The sequence below is a fragment of the Eleutherodactylus coqui genome, chromosome 1 (genome assembly GCF_035609145.1).
Source record: "Eleutherodactylus coqui strain aEleCoq1 chromosome 1, aEleCoq1.hap1, whole genome shotgun sequence".
Classification (NCBI taxonomy): Eukaryota; Metazoa; Chordata; class Amphibia; order Anura; family Eleutherodactylidae; genus Eleutherodactylus; species Eleutherodactylus coqui.
Genome location: NC_089837.1, coordinates 524,824,377 through 524,842,532, shown reverse-complemented (window position 1 = coordinate 524,842,532; position 18,156 = coordinate 524,824,377). Strand labels below are relative to the sequence as shown.

General features: G+C 42.9%; 1 protein-coding gene and 1 long non-coding RNA gene across 2 annotated transcripts in view; one reads left to right on the top strand and one right to left on the bottom strand.

Annotated features, from left to right (window-relative positions):
- The window catches only part of LOC136589657 (P2Y purinoceptor 2-like), a 36,976-nt gene extending 19,411 nt beyond the window's left edge, over positions 1–17,565 (bottom strand). The window contains exon 1 of the mRNA XM_066588318.1: positions 17,438–17,565. The gene's annotated coding sequence lies outside the window, so the exon portion shown is untranslated. The remainder of the gene's footprint in view (positions 1–17,437) is intronic.
- LOC136615005 (uncharacterized) lies at positions 1,107–5,667 on the top strand. The gene is made up of 3 exons (XR_010790968.1): positions 1,107–1,163; positions 1,251–1,353; positions 5,391–5,667. It is a non-coding gene; the product is annotated as an uncharacterized lncRNA (long non-coding RNA).
- Positions 17,566–18,156: the final 591 nt, after the last annotated feature.

Here is an 18,156-nt window from a genome sequence, read left to right as displayed (position 1 = left end):
GCGCCTTCTGAGCCCGGTCACCTTGTGTACCCTCACACATCCACTGGTCCCAATACCTCCTACCAGTCTGGTCAGACGGTCTTCTCTACTGGTAGTCTGTAGGTGGCGTCCTGAGCCTGGTTGCCTTGTGTGCCCTCACACATCCACTGGCCTCAACACCTCCTAACAGTCTGGTCAGACACTCCTCTCTACTGCTGGTCTGTAGGGGGCGTCCTGAACCCGATCACCTTGTGTGCCCTCACACATCCACTGGTCCCAACACCTCCAAACAGTCTGCTCAGGCGGTCTTCTCTACTGGTGGTCTGTAGGGGGCGTCCTGAGCCCGGTCGCCTTGTGTGCCCTCATCCACTGGTCCCAACACCCCCTAACAGTCTGGTCAGACGCTCCTCTCTACTGGTGGTCTGTAGGGGGCGTCCTGAGCCCGGTCGCCTTGTGTGCCCTCACACATCCACTGATCCCAACACCTCCTAACAGTCTGCTCAGACGGTCCTCTCTACTGCTGGTCTGTAGGGAGCATCCTGAGCCCGGTCACCTTGTGTTCCCCTTACACATCCACTGGTCCTAACATAGACTGAGAGATTTCCAACATACGACAGCTCAGGGGCTATCTTCAGTGATAGGACGAAGGCACCACATTGTCATTTGTAGGTTCATGTGAGTCTTCCACAGTGGGAAGTGCCATCTATGGAAGACTTATATGTTATTGTTTATTACATTCATTCCAAGTCATAAGTTGTAAAAGAGGATATATAACCTGCGATGCCTCTGAACAAAGCCCAGTGATGTCAGTGGTAAGGGGGGGCCCTTGGACCTGCCTAGCTTATGTGCCCGGATGCAACTGCAACCCCTGCGATCCCTATTGATATGCCACTGATCTTGAGTACTCGGTGGCCACTATTTGAGACCCTCGTAAGAAATCCTTACCAGTAATTAGTCACAGTCAACACTTTTGCAAGATTCAAGAATCTACAGTATTCATGTAACAAGGTCACCTGACCCGAGGGGGCACTTCTTCCTGCACCTTGTTGTTCAGGTTCTTGTCTTCAAAGTATTTCTCATTGTTTCCTTGACACTAGAAAATGTAATGACTGAGCAACAGAAAGACGATCCGCAACACAGTGAGGACACAGAAGCAACCACAGGGGGTAACATGCAATATACATGTATGTGTCATATGACTATACGTGAGGCGATGGAGTGACCCCACCGGGCATGTTTATACTGTTCTGGTTTGCATCTCTTAATTCCAGCAAGAACTGAATGACGATGTGTTGGCTGCCATGTGTGAACCGTGGACTCCGCGCCAGTCATCGCGTCTGGGTGTAGCGATGTGAAAAGCCTCGCTGAGCTTCCGTGAGTGTTTGTGTATTTTTCGTGTGATCTCCACAGATAAGAACGAGTGAAAAGAAGGATTTAGCAGCAATGTTGTCAGACAAGCCCGAGAGGTGAGGATAAAGTCGCGCAATAACAAAGTGCCGCAAGTTAAGGAAGTTTCCATTACAATTACGGTCTTTGCTGAACAGCGGCCAAAATGGATATTTACACGGTTCTCATCTATCAGCGATACGTAAGTGGCGCCGTGACTTAATCGTTGCACAACTATGATACAGCGCAATCGGGGAGCAGTTCCAGCCGCTCCTCAGATTTCCACACTCTTCTCTGATGAGAGGCACTATGCTTGCTTGTTAATATCAGTCACTCATAATGGTGACTTTCCCTCATAGTACGCCATTGATGGACTGTCTGTAATGAAGGGGTAGCGGTAGGACTTAGTGTAGTCTGCGGGGGTCCAGCATTGGGTAGTAACACCTAGGAGGGATGTCTGTGGTATCCAGCTTCAGCTCCCATTTTTATCTCCGCGGCGGCTTTCTTCCGTGACTCACCTCAACACTGGGACCCTACTGGTCACCGGGCATACAGACTACCCACGGACTATTTGATGGGAAGGAACTCCTCTTAAATATCCCCCCTCAGCTCATTCCTGAGCCTCACGCTTCACGGGCCACCGCCATTTTTTCCCCCATCGATGTCTGGAGCTGTACTTCTACAGCGCCATATTGGAAGGGGCACAACCAATCACATTAGGATTGGGAAAACAGAGATGCATTATTCCAGCGTAAGGACCGGTATAGCATGAACATATGGCCACAGCACCTATCATATACGGCTGGGTTCACACTGCGTTCTGGTGTACACGAAGACTTTGTGTCCCGGAGTTCTTGTCTGAATCACTGAAAGCGGCAACCAGATGTAACCTTGGATGGAACCATAGGCTTTCATTACTAAAACAGTAAGTTTCCCTTCACTTATGCAGAACAGAATAGTTTATTTGACTACAATATTCTGTCCTCCCAAAAAAAATGCAACTAATGAAAACTTGATCAAATGGTAACCAATGTTTGCACCTTAAGGCCCTTTACACGCAACAATTATCGCTCAAAATTTGTTCAAGCGATGGCTTTTGAGCTATATCCATTGCGTGTAAACGCTTCCATCTTCCAGTCTTCAGCTGAACGATGAATTGTAGGTGAGCTTAAAATCCATTGTTTAGCCGGAGAGAGATAACACAGACCACATGCTGTGTTCTGCATGGGAGCAGCTGATTACATTGTATTCAGCTGACAAGCCTCAGCAGCCTGTGCCAAGACAATGCAGCTGAGTGCAAAGTCCGGACTACATGCTTGGATTTTGCAAACAGCTGTGGGAGGCTCATTTACATGCAAATGAAGGTAATAAACTGCTAATGGAGGTTATGCACAATGATCACTAAAACTGTCAATCTTTCAATCATTTGAAAGATTGTCTTTGCATGTAAGTCAGCCTTTAATCTTCGTTTGACTCATTAGACCTGTAAATTGAAGGTTGGATGATGGTATGATAATGACAGATAGAGGCAGAGGCCTCCTTTTTAACTCAGCACTCAGAGCACTTTTCCACTCTTCTGCTCCACTAAGCTCAGTGGCTGGTCAGAGCAGCGGCAGCCGCTGAAGCACTTATGTGGAAGGACTGAGGGGCAGTCCTTCCACCACTCTACATGCCCCCCTTCTTTTTCCATTGCCATCCTGACAATGCACGATAGTCCTCAGGGGTTTGATTGCTGGTGCTATCTACCTGCTACCACTTGTGTCATCCTGCCCACCTAGGGCGTATCTATAGGGGATGCAGAGGATGCGGTTGCACCCAGGCCCAAGAGCCTTGAGGCCCATTTAGACACAAAGATTATTACTCAAAATTCTCTCAAAATACATCTTTTGAGCGATAATCATCTAGTGTATTTACATGGCAAGATAATCCCCCCAAATTCCCTCAAATGGCAGTTTGAGTGACAGTTTTGAGCGTTCACTTTGCATAAGTGAAAGTATGAATAGTATGCAGAAGACATAGCTGTTGTCTTCTCAGAGCGGTCCAAGTGGGGTATGCAGAAGACAAACGGGGCCACTTGTCTTCTGTATATAGCTGTTGTCTTCTTGGAGCACTCAGCTGGTATATAGCTGTGAACTCTGAGCGGGGGTATGCAGAACACAGCTGGAGCACTGCCTTCTGCATACTTCTGCTGTGTTCACGGAGCACTCATCTGATATACTGCTGAGAGCTCCGAGCGGGGTATGCAGAAGACAGCTGGAGCGCTGTCTTCTGCATACTCCTGCTGTGTTCATGGAGCACACAGCTGGTATACACCTACGAGGAGGGAATACAGAAGACAGCTGGACCGCTTGTCTTCTGTATACAGCTTTCAGTTTGATGAAAGACAATGATGAGCGAATCGTTAATGAAAACTGCACGATGGCTGCGCGTTTAGACCCAGCGATTCTCACTCAAAAGACGGCTTTGAGCGAATTCTGAGCGAGAATCATTGGGTCTAAATAGGCCTTTTGCGGGCCCATAAGCTTTCTCCTTCTATATAGGGAGCCCAGTACTTTGAATAAAGCATTATAGTTGGGGGCCTGTTACAGGTTTTGCATCGGGGCCCAGAAGCTTCACGTTACGCCTCTGCTGCCCACTATGGCAAAAGTGATGTAAATGCAGGTTTGATGCTGCATGATGGCGCAGTGGTGACAGAAGGGAGTGGAGGACTCTTTAATCCAGCACTCAAAGGGTTCTTCCCTTATATGCCCCAGCCACATGATATAAGGGGGCATGATCTAAGTCCATGGCGGAGTGGAGCAGCAGGCCGCTAAACCACTTCTGTGGGGGCAGCAAAGAGCGCTCCCTCCGTCACTCGAGAGTCAATGGCTTCCACTTGAATACTGTTTTTGGCAATCTGGGAAAGGTTCAATGGAATCATAAAGCAATCTGAACACTGACCTGTAGGCACTCCGTGTGCCGCTTTATGGTGCCTACATAGTTTCCCCTAAACCAAGAACCGCTGTAGTACAATGTGCCACGACTGGAGGTGGGCCCGTGGCCGGCTATGGGCTCTGCATCCTGGAAGCTTGAGTCTCCCCGTGGGCCGCGCTCCCAGATTATCGCGCTCCCAGGTTATCGCGCTCCCAGGTTATCGCGCTCCCAGGTTATCGCGCTCCCAGGTTATCTCTGCTGATATCTCGTTTACAATCAATGAGAAAGTAAACAGTAAATGATACTTTCTATACAGTTCAGCATACAAGAACGTGTCAGCTAACACTACACCTAGCAACCACACATAAAGACTGCGCCCGCAGCACATTCACCGGGGATTACTGCAGCTTGTCCGACGCTTCCTTATATATGGGGAACAGCAAGATTCTACCTTACTGTGACTGATACAGTGAATGACCCCTTTATTAGAGCCCGCGGCCCTTTAATGGTTTACTGGCTTACTTTTATGGAGATTCTCCCCGTGACCCCGGAGTGCGGCATAAAATCACGTGACAAGTTTTCTGTGGATCAGTTTCAGTGTGAATCCACATTAGATGGGAAAATCCAGCGATCGGAGCAACTTGAGTCATTGGTGCTAGACTAGAGAATACAGAGAATGGCGAAATCAAGTGAAACATCAAAGGGGGATCCTGCAGAGGAAACAACTCGTCGCCAAAAGGGGTCAAAGGAGGATGTCAGGAATTGTTCTGACCAACCAGAGCTACTCAGTCAGCAGCAGCTGAATACAACACTGGTGCCCCAACTAATCTGTCTGACAGCGTGTCACAGTCCCTTGCAGGGATGATGTTCCCTCAGTCACATCAGACTGTCATAATCCTTATTGCGTGCAGGAAATGTGACAACGTAGTGTAATGTTTAGTAGAAAGATTAAAAATGTTTGCTGCTTGCGTCTCCATCTGTCATCACCGTACCATTACACAACACACTGTCCTGCTTCACCACAATGCAGTCTGGGGATCCAAAACTCCCTTCACAACGTATTATCATGTTCTGTGTTTATTACGCTCTAACAGACATCTGTTTGCTTTTAGAACACCTTTAATGTTGACGGGCCCCTTTAAGAGAATATTCTTGGGAAATTGAGAATCATTTTGGGTGAAGTTTTTCACGATTGCTAGAACCATCTCCTCCACAGCGATATGATTGGAAAAGAGGAAGTGACATCTGATCTAAAATATCTCATTACTGGATGTGAGAAATGTGGGGTTCAGTTCTGACTCAGTACTACGGCTGATGATGAATATACAAAGTTCCTAAATGAGTAGTACCAGAAACAATCCAGGAAATGCTGAAATTAATCATGTAGTGTTCATGATTCCCATCATGTAAAGTTTCACTGTGAGAGAGCGGGAGGTGATGTTTAGGGGGCTAGTTGTCTCCCACCCAGCAATACTACCGTTGATGGTGAGATGCTGGTCAATGCTCTCTGGTGTCATGCCTTGGTGTAGTGTCGCCTCCCCCAGTGAAAGAGAGTAACAGTTAACTCACGTTGATTCAGCCTCCAGATGATGACGGGTAAAGTTCTTTATAATGCCAGTCTCCAACCTCCCGTCCTGAAGGTGGTAGCTGTCAGTGCTGCTGCCTCTCTATTTAATCTGTACTGGTCATCTGGGGTTTTCATCAGTAATCAGAATATCTGCAACCTGCACTAAGCACCTTGAATCCTCCAAAAGTCAAGTGAGTATCTAACTCCTAAACCAGCTGACTTGCTCAGTTTTCACTACACATCTATCTGCTCTTCTCCAACGTCTGGAACGCTGCATGAATTTATGGAACTTTTGCTCCTCTCCTCAGCTGATTGGCTAACTGATAGAGCTGAGTCACTGGGCTGTTCCCTCTCCTTCTAAACTCAATCTTCAAACCACCAGCATCAATTCTAGATATTGATACAGTATATATCTTACAATGAAAGTTAGGCTATTACAGCATAAAGCACAGTTTAAGGGGTTTCCCAGGCACAAATATCATTTATGACCTTTCCTCAGGATGGGTCATCAGTAGTTATCCAGCCGGGTCTGCTGCTCGGTAATCTGATTGATCAGCTGAGCAAGAGCATTTTTTTTTAGAGTGTTCTTCAGTGGTGATTTTGTCCTGAACGGCATGTGCCACAGAAGCATACAATGGGGTGAACAGTCATGTGCACAATGAATGGCAGAAGACCACCACAGCTTCTTCTGTGATCAGAGTCATCCTGTGTTGAATGAGAGAGGGGAGAATACTTAAAAGAAGGTGATCATGGCTTATTTCCATATTTCCCACCATTCCTGCCCTTTAACTGCACTGATACACTGTAACAAACTATCAAGGCTGGAGAGATTTTGATTCCACAACGGCAGTATTGCACAGCAGTACAGGAGATACTTGTGTATTTGCATATAAGTAACTAAGTTTGCCACTCAGGGAAAGTTGAGTGATGACCCCTAAGGAAGCTGAAGATAGAGGAGCAGCTGAGCCTGGGCTCTGGTGCCTGAAGGGCCCAAACTCACCTCTATGGAGTATAAGAGGTCAGAAGTCATTCCAAATTGGAAGTCACTCCCCCTAGTTTAGGTAACACCCCCAAGGGTCCTATTAAATGAATATTAGCGGAAGTCGTTAATGCTCGCAATTTACCTATTGTAAGGCTGCGTCTGTACTTGCAACTTCAACACAGTAATTTGCGGTAAATTGTGAGCATTGGTGGTGGCCGCTAACGCTTGTGTCATAGCACCATAAGAGGTGTGGTAGTAGCACCCCTAAGCAGGGGTCACCAGTAACTGTTTTCTGCATAGAAGGAGTAGAATTAGAACAGACGTCACACACAAGGACGATTTGCCTTACCCTACATTACAGCTCGTACTGTTCCTTTATTTAAGGTGGAAATGTATCGTTAACCTTGGCCTCATTTTTCAAATTGGACGCAATTTGCTAATTACCCTCTATAAAAGTCGTAACATCATTGATCCCCGGCGCTAATTTTTTATTACCTCAATTTCCCATATGCAAAGCAGGTAATCAGCGCTTCTGATCTTGCACATCCTTTCCAGAATCCCATTAACCTGAGGCTGACAGGTGTGCGGCGAGACGACCAGAGAATGTGGTAATAAATGGGGCTTTTATCGATAAGACTGGCGTGGAGTGGATGGCAAGAATGTAACATTGTAACATAGTAACATAGTTCGTAAGGCTGAAAGAAGACAATGTCCATCTAGTCCAGCCTGTTAGCCTCCTGTTTTGTTGATCCAGAGGAAGGCAAAAAACCCCAAGAGGCAGGAGCCAATTAGCCCTTTTGGGGAAAAAATTCCTTCCCGACTCCCTAATGGCAATCAGACTAATCCCTGGATCAACCCCTAATAGTTCCTACCTGCCTGTATACCCGGATTAACAAATAACCTAAGATTTATATCCTGTAATATCCTTCTGCTCTAGAAAGACATCAAGTCCCCTTTTAAACTCCTCTAAGGATTTTGCCATCACCACATCCTCAGGCAGAGAGTTCCACAGTCTCACTGCTCCAACAGTAAAGAACCCTTTTCTATGAATGAAACCTGCATTCTTCTAAGCGTAGCGGATGTCCTCTTGTTACCGTCGCAGTCCTGGGTGTAAACAGATCCTGGGAGAGATCCTTGTATTGTCCCCTCATGTATTTATACATGGTTATTTGGTCGCCCCTTAGCCGTCTTTTCTCTGTGGTGAATAATCCCAGTTTTGGTGCCTCTCGGGGTATTCCAGTCCCGTCATTCCATGTATTAGATTAGTCGCTCTTCTTTGAACCTCCTCCAATACCGTAACATCTTTCCTGAGCACCGGTGTCCAGAACTGTGCGCAGTATTCCATGTGGGGCCTGACAAGTGCCTTATATAGTGGGAGGATAATGTTCTCGCCCCTCGCCCCTATACCTCTTTTAATGCATCCCAAAACGTGATTTGCCTTTACAGCAGCTGATTGGCATTGGTTACTCCAGTTTAGTCTACAGTCCACTTGTACCCCCAGGTCTTTTTCCATATCACTTTTCCCTAGCAGTACCCCATTTAGTGTATATTGGTCACATCCGTTTCTCCTGCCCATGTGCAGAACCTTACATTTATCAACATTGAACTTCATTTGCCATTTTTCTGCCCAAGCCCCCGGCTTATCTCGGTCCGTTTGTAGCTGTACATTGTCCTCCATTGCATTGATGATATTGTATAATTCTGTGTCATCTGCAAATATTGAAATTTTGCTGTGCAGCCCCTCTATCAGGTCGTTGGTAAATATATTGAACAGAATGGGGCCCTATGGGCAATGAGGACACAACTCACTGATGTCACTGAGATGTTCGACAAGGTTGCGTCTTGTCTCCCGCACTCTTCTGCAGGGCCATGGACTGGATCCTTCAGCGTATTGTCCAATGTAATGGGGTCACTGTCCCGGAGTACCACTTCACCGACCTGGACTACCGACGATGTTGCACTCTTGGATGTCGCATCTAATAATCTCATTGGAACAGCGTGATTCTGAGGCCTCCTGTCTTGGGCTTCAGATCTCCTGGAAAAAAAACCAAGCTGCAGAATCTAGGAGCCGACGCAATCCCTCCGGATCTAGACGTAAACACTGTCAGTGAGTTCGTGTACCTCGGCAGCGTTCAGCACACAGATGGGAGGGCGCTCCCGGACATCCTGCAGAGAATAGCGCTGGCAGCCTCGGCAATGAGGTCCCTGGATAAACTCCGGCGGAGGCAGAACATAAGACTCAGGACTAAGATCCGATTTTATCAGACCTGCGTTATGCCAATGTTATTGTACGGCTCGGAGACTTGGGCCTTGCTGTCGTGAACCACTGAGCTTCTGGAGTCCTTTCACATGCGATGCCAATGCCAGATTCCCCGTGTCCGTTGGTTTGACTTCATCAGAAACAGCGAGATCCAGGCTCGCACGGGGCTTGAGTCAATCACAAAAACAATAACAAGGAGACGACTCGCACTTTCTGGTCATGCTGCACGCCTGTCAGAAGCTGTCCGGCCCATGGTGCTCTAACTGCAGCAATTGCTAGGAAAAGCGAGAGACGACCCCCTGAGGGATGGCGGAGACCTCCTGGTCGTCTGCGGCACTCGTGGGTGCAACAGATAGGCAACGGTACCTTCTCCGACATCAACACCAAATGGAACAATGTTCTCAGTCGTGGTCACTCTAGATCGGCGCTACGGACCCTCGTCGTCCAAGCGAGATAACTAATTTGTTGGGATCAGCATTGCCTTATATTTAAAGGGCCAAAGACTCGTATTTACAGTAATCCAGTGCAGCAAATCAGTTTTATCACCATTAGTAAAGAAATAAATATTGGAACTATCAGTTGTAATAAATGATTTGCTACACCAGATTATTTTATGGCTCTTTAATGTTGAGTATCCCATTAAAGTATGGCAACATTTCAATACCAAAAAGTGTGACACTTTTAAGCCCCGACCATGATCTGCCTGGGAACGCCCCAAAGGACTGCAAAGAAGACATTTCATAAGCCCCACCCCCAGTTCATGGGATTGTCCATGTAAAAACTGGGACTGTTGAAAGTAATCCAAAGGCTATGTAGCTTAGGAGTATTGAGGTAGTTTGTGTGGTTGCTGTGGCGTCCCTGGTACATGGGCCCCTTCTTTTAATGGGTGCTAAGACCCCTCCAAGACCTCCACAGCCAAAGATCACCAAAGGACCAGGGGAAGGAGGATTACAAGTAATAGGACCTCCTATTAGAGGTATTCAGGGATATGATATCAGCACTAGTAGGGGGTCCGCATTTAATTTTCACTATAAGGGCTCCTCCTCTCTATATAGCCCCCGTTTAGATCTCAAGAAATTAGTAGCGAGAAACCCCCTTGCATATCCATTCCCCATATTTCCTGTTTATCATGTACATAGAAATCCCCTAGTTCATCAGTGCAGGAATCCCCATCACTACTTCCCACTGATGTGAGACTGATGTATAAAACACGTGTTGGGGTTGTGATATCAGGCTCCGGTCCATCATGCAAGCTGTTCTGGAGAAACAATTTCCTCTTAATGTCTTTTCCAAATCACAATTTCAATTTTCTTTTTATTGTCAGTATGAGAAAATATCTGGTAGGTCTTAAGGGAGAGCCCAAGGCAAAACTGGGGGAGAAGCATGACACAACAAATGAAAGCACACCATACAGAGAATCCTTGATCCATGTCCCGCCCCCGCAGAACCTGCTTAAGACATAACACAATGCATTGGCTTTGTCTGGAGTGTTCTTTTAAAGAGTACCTTCAAAACGGGCGGGATTTGTGCACATTTATCAGAAGGTAGTTTTCTCTGGTAAATTTTATGGGTGTTACTGGATGGACCCAGGGGAGGGGCTAAAAACGCATCTTCCAAATCACCATTTAAATATTTTTATTGTCAGTATGCTGCAGTACCTGATAAGTCTTAAAGGAGCATTCCAGGAAAAATGGATACACTGTATTATATCTAGTACAGGGCCTAGGGGGTTAAGAATGAAATAAATCAAAGAGCGCTATAGAGAGAATCCTTGTGCTATGCTCCACCCCTGCGGAATCTGGTTTATGCATAACACACTGTAACATTTTATTTGACATGTTCCCTTAAAGTGTAAACCCACCAAAAAGGACAGGGTTTGTGCATATTTATCAGAAGGTAGGTGTTTATGGTACCTTTTGTGGGTGATACTGGACAGATGGAGAGCAGGGGTTAAAAATGTTTTTTCCAAATCATAGGTTGTAAAGGTGCAGTCCAGTCAAAAGTGATACACTGTATTATGCATAGTGCAGGACCTAGGTGTGAATCATGACACAAGAAATGAAAGGACACCATAAAGAGAATCCTTGTGTAATGCCCCGCCCCCGCAGAACCTGCTTTAGCCATAATACAGTGTAATGTTTTGTCTAGAGTGTTCCCTAAAAGTCTACTCCCCAAAAAGGTGGGATTTGTGTACATTTATCAGAAGGCAGGTGTTTCTTGTCTGTTTTGTGGGTGGTACTAGATCAAGGGCAGCAGGTACAAATGTCCTGCAAATAAGAATATAAATGTTGGCTATGGTGTAGGCTCCATACCTAGGGGTCAAAAGCTGGCCACAATATGGCCAATGAATTTTTTGTGGGGTCATTCTTATGGAAAACCCCACTAGCAACATCAACCATTTCGGCTGACTTTAATTCCATGTGTATGAGCCACTTTACAACTATTGTGCCCCTCGATGTGAAGAAATATTAACAAACGAAATTAATACAATTTTTAGGATTTTCCTGCATTAAGGAGGATGTGTTTTTCATGATAGCAGATTAAGGTACAGTTAATCTCCCAGCGTGCACAATATCATTAGGAGGATTCCCCAATTTAAGTACTAACAGGAAGCCAGAAGAAGTTTGAATGCAGCTTTGGGTGTGACTGTAGTATAAAATTGTGAATGCAGCTTTGGATGTGATTGGAGAAGGGAAAAAAAACATTTTAAATGGATAAAATAGCTTGGAAGATAAGGAATTATTTTAGCCAACAGATGTACAACGTATTTTATTACACAAGGGATGGTGCTAAATAAAATATACAAACAGTGTCATTACAGACAAGTTCTCCGCGCCGCTGTATTTAACTGTCCACCGCGGTTTACAGACATTAATCCCAACTAAGCCAAGCAGAAAATCATATTCTCATAAATGTAGTAGAAGATTATCCCGGCTGCACATTCCAGGAGGATGAATCATGAATCATAACAACTCATCTCAGTCATTAGATACAGAGCTGAGGGCCTGTATGACATATGGCACTGCCACAAATAAGGACGGAGCATTGTGGGTGTCCCCTAGGGACCCAACCCCCGGACCTCTTATAATGTGCAGGGGGTAAGACTACCTTTAAGATGCTGAGACCCAGAACATCTCTTCTCTATGTGGATCCTCACTAGTGCAAGGATAAGGAAGGTGGGGCAGGAGGGCACCTAAATACCCCTCACTCAAGTTGTTGTGTGCTCCACACCTAAGCCCAAAATGGTCCTCCACCCCATGGTGTTAGGTCATGCCACAAAGCTCATCCAAGGACAAAGAAGTTCATAATTATTTGTTCCCTGTGACTTCCCTTGTAGGAAATAAGTACTGGTTAACTCATCTTAATTACTATAGTGAAGGTTAGTACCGCCCATGAGGAACAAAGAAGAGTCCAACTTCCTGATGAGTTACTCTACACGCTCCATAGCAGACACACAAGTCCTACCTCTATAGTAGGTCCCCTTAAAGAGGTTTTGACAAGTCTATTTAAACATTCTCAGGGGGCAGATAAGTGGCTAAAGGAAAGAAAAACACATATACTCATTTCTTAAAGGGGTTATCTGGGGGCTATGTATTTTTTTTTTACAAATTAGCTAAATATACTATAAAAATCTAACAAAAGCTATACTCACCTCCCCCATGACTTTTAGTCCTCTAGCATCTGGAGCCCACCGCTTTTTAGTTTCGGATTCTAAGTGAAGACGTCACAAGACCAGGGTCATGTGATCACTGTAGCTAATCACTGACTGAAGTCAGCTGGTGATTGGCTGCAGCGGTCACATGGCCCTGGCGTTGGTGAAATATTTCTGGTTTGTGCCATTTATTACATTTAACACCTCTCTCGCCAGCTATCTAAAACCAGCATGTAAAACACCAGTCTTGGATAATTCTGCCAGATAGATAGATAGATAGATAGATAGATAGATAGATAGATAGATAGATAGATAGATAATTATATAAGATAGATGATTATATAAATAGACATGAGATAGATAGATATGAGATAGATAGATAGATAGATAGATATGAGCTAGATAAATAAATAGATATGAGATAGATAGATATGAGATAGATAAATAAATAGATATGAGATAGATAGATAGATAGATATGAGATAGATAGATAGGAGATAGATAGATAGATAGATAGATAGATAGATAGATAGATAGATAGATAGATAGATAGATAGATATGGGATAGATAAATAAGTGGATATGAGATAGATGGATAAATGGACATTAGATAGATAGATTGATAGATAGATGACTATATAAATGGACATGAGATAGATAGATAGATAGATAGATAGATAGATAGATAGATAGATAGATAGATAGATAGATAGGAGATAGATAGATAGATAGATAGATATGAGATAGATAGATATGAGATAGATAGATAGATAGATAGATAGATAGATAGATAGATAGATAGATATGGGATAGATAAATAAGTGGATATGAGATAGATGGATAAATGGACATTAGATAGATAGATTGATAGATAGATGACTATATAAATGGACATGAGATAGATAGATAGATAGATAGATAGATAGATAGGAGATAGATAGATAGGAGATAGATAGATAGATAGATAGATAGATAGATAGATAGATAGATAGATAGATAGATAGATAGATAGATATGAGATAGATAGATAGATAGATAGATAGATAGATAGATAGATAGATATGGGATAGATAAATAAGTGGATATGAGATAGATGGATAAATGGACATTAGATAGATAGATGACTATATAAATGGACATGAGATAGATAGATAGATAGATAGATAGATAGATAGATAGATAGATAGATAGATAGATAGATAGATAGATAGGAGATAGATAAATGGACATGAGATAGATAGATAGATAGATAGATAAATGGATATGAGATAGATAGATAAATAGATAGATAGATATGAAATACATGTGAGATAGATAGATATGTAATAGATAGATAGATAGATATGAGATAGATAAATAGACATGAGATAGATAGATAGATAGATAGATAGATAAATGGATATGAGATAGATAGATAGATAAATGGATATGAGATAGATAGATAGATAAATGGATATGAGATAGATAGATAGATAGATAGATAGATAGATAGATAGATGTGAGATAGATAGATATGAGATAGATAGATAGATAGATAGATATGTGATAGATAGATAGATATAAGATAGATATAAGATAGATATAAGATAGATAGATATGAGATAGATAGATAGATATGAGATAGATAGATAGATAGATATGAGATAGATAAATAAATGTATGAGATAGATAGATAGGTAGATAGATAGATAGATAAATGGATATGAGATAGATGGATAGATAGATAGATAGATAGATAGGTAGATAGATAGATAGATAGATAGATAAATGGATATGAGATAGATGGATAGATAGATAGATGTGTTATGAGTAAAGTGCTATAATGATATAATTATTCCCTGTAACGTTGTAGCCTCCCCAGTGTTCTGCATCAGCTGAGTTGTTGCAGTACTTACAGTAACAGGTAGGTGACCTGCAGATAGTGTACATGCTGGTGAAGCATTACTGGCAGGGAAAGCAGGATCTATTTATTAAACAGCCCATTTGAGCCCCTCCATTGTCCTGCAGGTTTGGACATGCACCCCGCTGATTTCCCACCATTCTTTGTATATTGTCCCCAAACATGCAGCCCGGAATTTCATAGAAGCAGCATGTTATCATATCCACAGCATGAGGATCAGAAATAATGGGATTTTACAGGTATGTACTGGTTTATACATACAGAACCCAAACAACGGGGTGCAGGGGGCACTCCACCCCTACAAAACTCCATGCAATTAAGGTCTGAACTCAGGATTGTTTTATTCCAGACATTGTTATATCATTTCTATTCACTTTTTCCCACAATTCCTTGCACTGCTGCACTGTTTCTGGGTAGTGCATACAACTCTCTTGAGCTCAGTCTTTGAATACAATGCCAGAATAACAGTGTAGACTGACACTAAATTATAACCAGTCTAATGTCTGGATTCTGATTGCACAATATTAGTGACCGTTGGGCAGTCACACAACATCCATTGTCACATAGTGTACATTCCAGGCAAGGTTCTGCTATCTGAGCTGAGCCCCTAGATCAGAACAAGGGACAACATTGTGTCCAGTGAAAAGCCATTACTTCATGTCAAGGACTCAATGAATCAATTGTCTGAACATTAACAGCTTCCTGACAGCTCTGCTCACAGAGTCTGGTGCGGATCCAGCACTTGTCTCTACCATCTGAGGACCACAGCGAAGCCTGTGGACACCTCTGGGCAAAACATAGTGGAGGGATTCCGCTCCTGAGGAAGGGGCAAAAGAGTACTAGTAAGCGAATGAGCTACAGAAGTGCCATACTGTACATAAGCAATGGCACAATACAATGCCAACATAATGCTGCAATACTGTGCAAAAATGATACCACTATATCCTACCCATGTAATACTGCCCTACTGTATGTAGATTCTACTGCTATGCAAAGCTCATTTGATAATGCCATACTATATGGAAATTATACTACTGTGTAATGCCCATTTAATGCTGATATACAGAAAACAAATAATAGTCCAAGACAATTGCCAAAAACCGTGCCAGAGTCCATAAATTATAACACAGTGCTGCTATAACGCATATATATGATAGCATTATACAATGCCCAGATAATACTACCACACCAAAAAATACTGCAGTACTGTATATACTTATATCATGTCCATGTAATACTGCATGCTGTATGTAAACTATACCACTATATACTGTCCACTTAATTCTGATTACTGAACAAAGATATTGCTAAACAATGCCCATTTAATACTGACATATTGAATAAAAATAATAATACTATACAATGACCAATAGTGGCCATAAATTATACCACCATAATGCACATAAATAATGGCACCGTACAATGCTAACATAATGCTTCCATGCAGGAAAAAAATACTATACATTGCCCACAGAATGCTACAATACTATACATAAAGTATACCACTATATCAAGCATATGTAATACTGCAATACTGTATGTAAATTATAACACTATATAATGCCCAATTAATACTTCTATACCGAGCAAAAGTGCTATTGCTATACAATACCCACATAATACTGCTATACAGTGTATAAATTATATCCTTATGCAATGGCCATTTAATACTGGCATAGTATATGTAACTTATACATCTCTACACTGTCCTTTTCATAATGCCCTACATTGGCCACATAATGCTGCAGTACTGAACACAATTGATACCACTATATCATGACAATCTAATAATACCGTATTGTATGTAAATTATACTACTAGACAATGCACTTATAATACTGCCATACTGAACAGAAATAACATTGCTATACAATGCCCACATAAGGCTGCAATACATATAAATTAAACTACTATATCTTGGTCATGTAATGCTGCCACATTGTGCAAAACTGATGCCACAGTACAATGCCAATTTAATACTGCCATACTGTAGATAAGTTGTACCACTATGTAATACCCATGTAATACTCCAAATCTGCATTTACTGCACATAAAAAAATACCGCTACCTAATATCCATGTAATTCTGCCATCCAGTGCATAATACTGTCAACTCATAATATTATCATACAGTCCCTAAATATGAGCGCTATATAATGCCCATATAATACCATAGCAGCAGCCAAACACAAGAGGATTCAATGTGGAGGGAACAGGGTGATGGAGGTCCTAAAGGCTGCAAACCCCAGGACCAATACCCTTCCAGTCCCTTCTAATCCCTTCTACAGTCCCGCTCATCTGTGAAGTGTCCTTTCTGAGTCCTTAAGGATAGTTTTCATGCTGATCTATTGACCCCAACAATGCAAATAAACTTTCACATGCAGACCCAGCAAATAACTAAATCCTTAGGCAGGTTATAAATCACAAGTGGGAATACAAGTCTCAGCAAGCCTTGCCAGACAGATACAGCCTATGGGATAGTAACGGCCGTGCAGCTCAGTCAAAATCGGAAATATGGCATAGATCTTGCAACCCATCAATATATTAAGAATCCCAGCAGGGCATAAATGGCGCTCCGTATTGCCATATATGTGAATCACAACAACCCGCACTCCTATGATCTCTAAATGTAACAAGAGAAGTAGAGCAGCATGATGGGACTTGTATTTCCACATTAAATTAAAACTTTAGAGTCACTGTTTTCTTGAAGGAGCCGGAAAAAAAACACAAACATGCATTAACAAGACCGCTTCCCCTCCCTAATGTCTCCCCTGCAATACACACAGGGCACAGACTTACCCCAGTAAGATCCTGCCAGGGTTGTGGGCACTCTTCTCACATGTCGTCCCAGAGAACTTAGACTCAGCCCTGGATACAAAGTCTAGAGAGAAGTGACTGCACACATTGCTTGCCCAGACTCACCCCTCCAATCACCAGCACTAAATACCCAGTGAAAGACTGTGGGTGGGAATAAAAAAGTCTGGGAGTGACTGGGTGAGACTGACTATTTACCAGGCATGCAATAAACATAGACAGCACTGAGTACATTAACACCCCACAGAGTTCACAGATACATTGCTGGAGGCATGGACACATGAGGAAGAATCAAAGACACAAGAGGACATCTCAACAAAGATAAGAATTTCACAATGATAATATTTACTACAGAATGAGATTTATACTAGGAACGCGACCCCAAAATACTCTAAAGAACAACACAGTTCACTATTGATTAGTGGAAGAAAAAAAGAACAAACATACTACCTACTTACATACAAGAAGATAACGACTATAATACAGTCCCCTATATGAAAAAATATAACTACTATAATACTGCCTCCTATGTACTAGAATCCAACTACTATAATACTGCCTCCTATGTACAAGAATCCAACTACTATAATACTGCCCCCTATGTACAAGATCCCAACAACTATAATACTGCCCCTATGTACAAGGATCCAACTACTATAATACTGCTACCTATGTACAAGAATATGACTACTATAATACTTCCC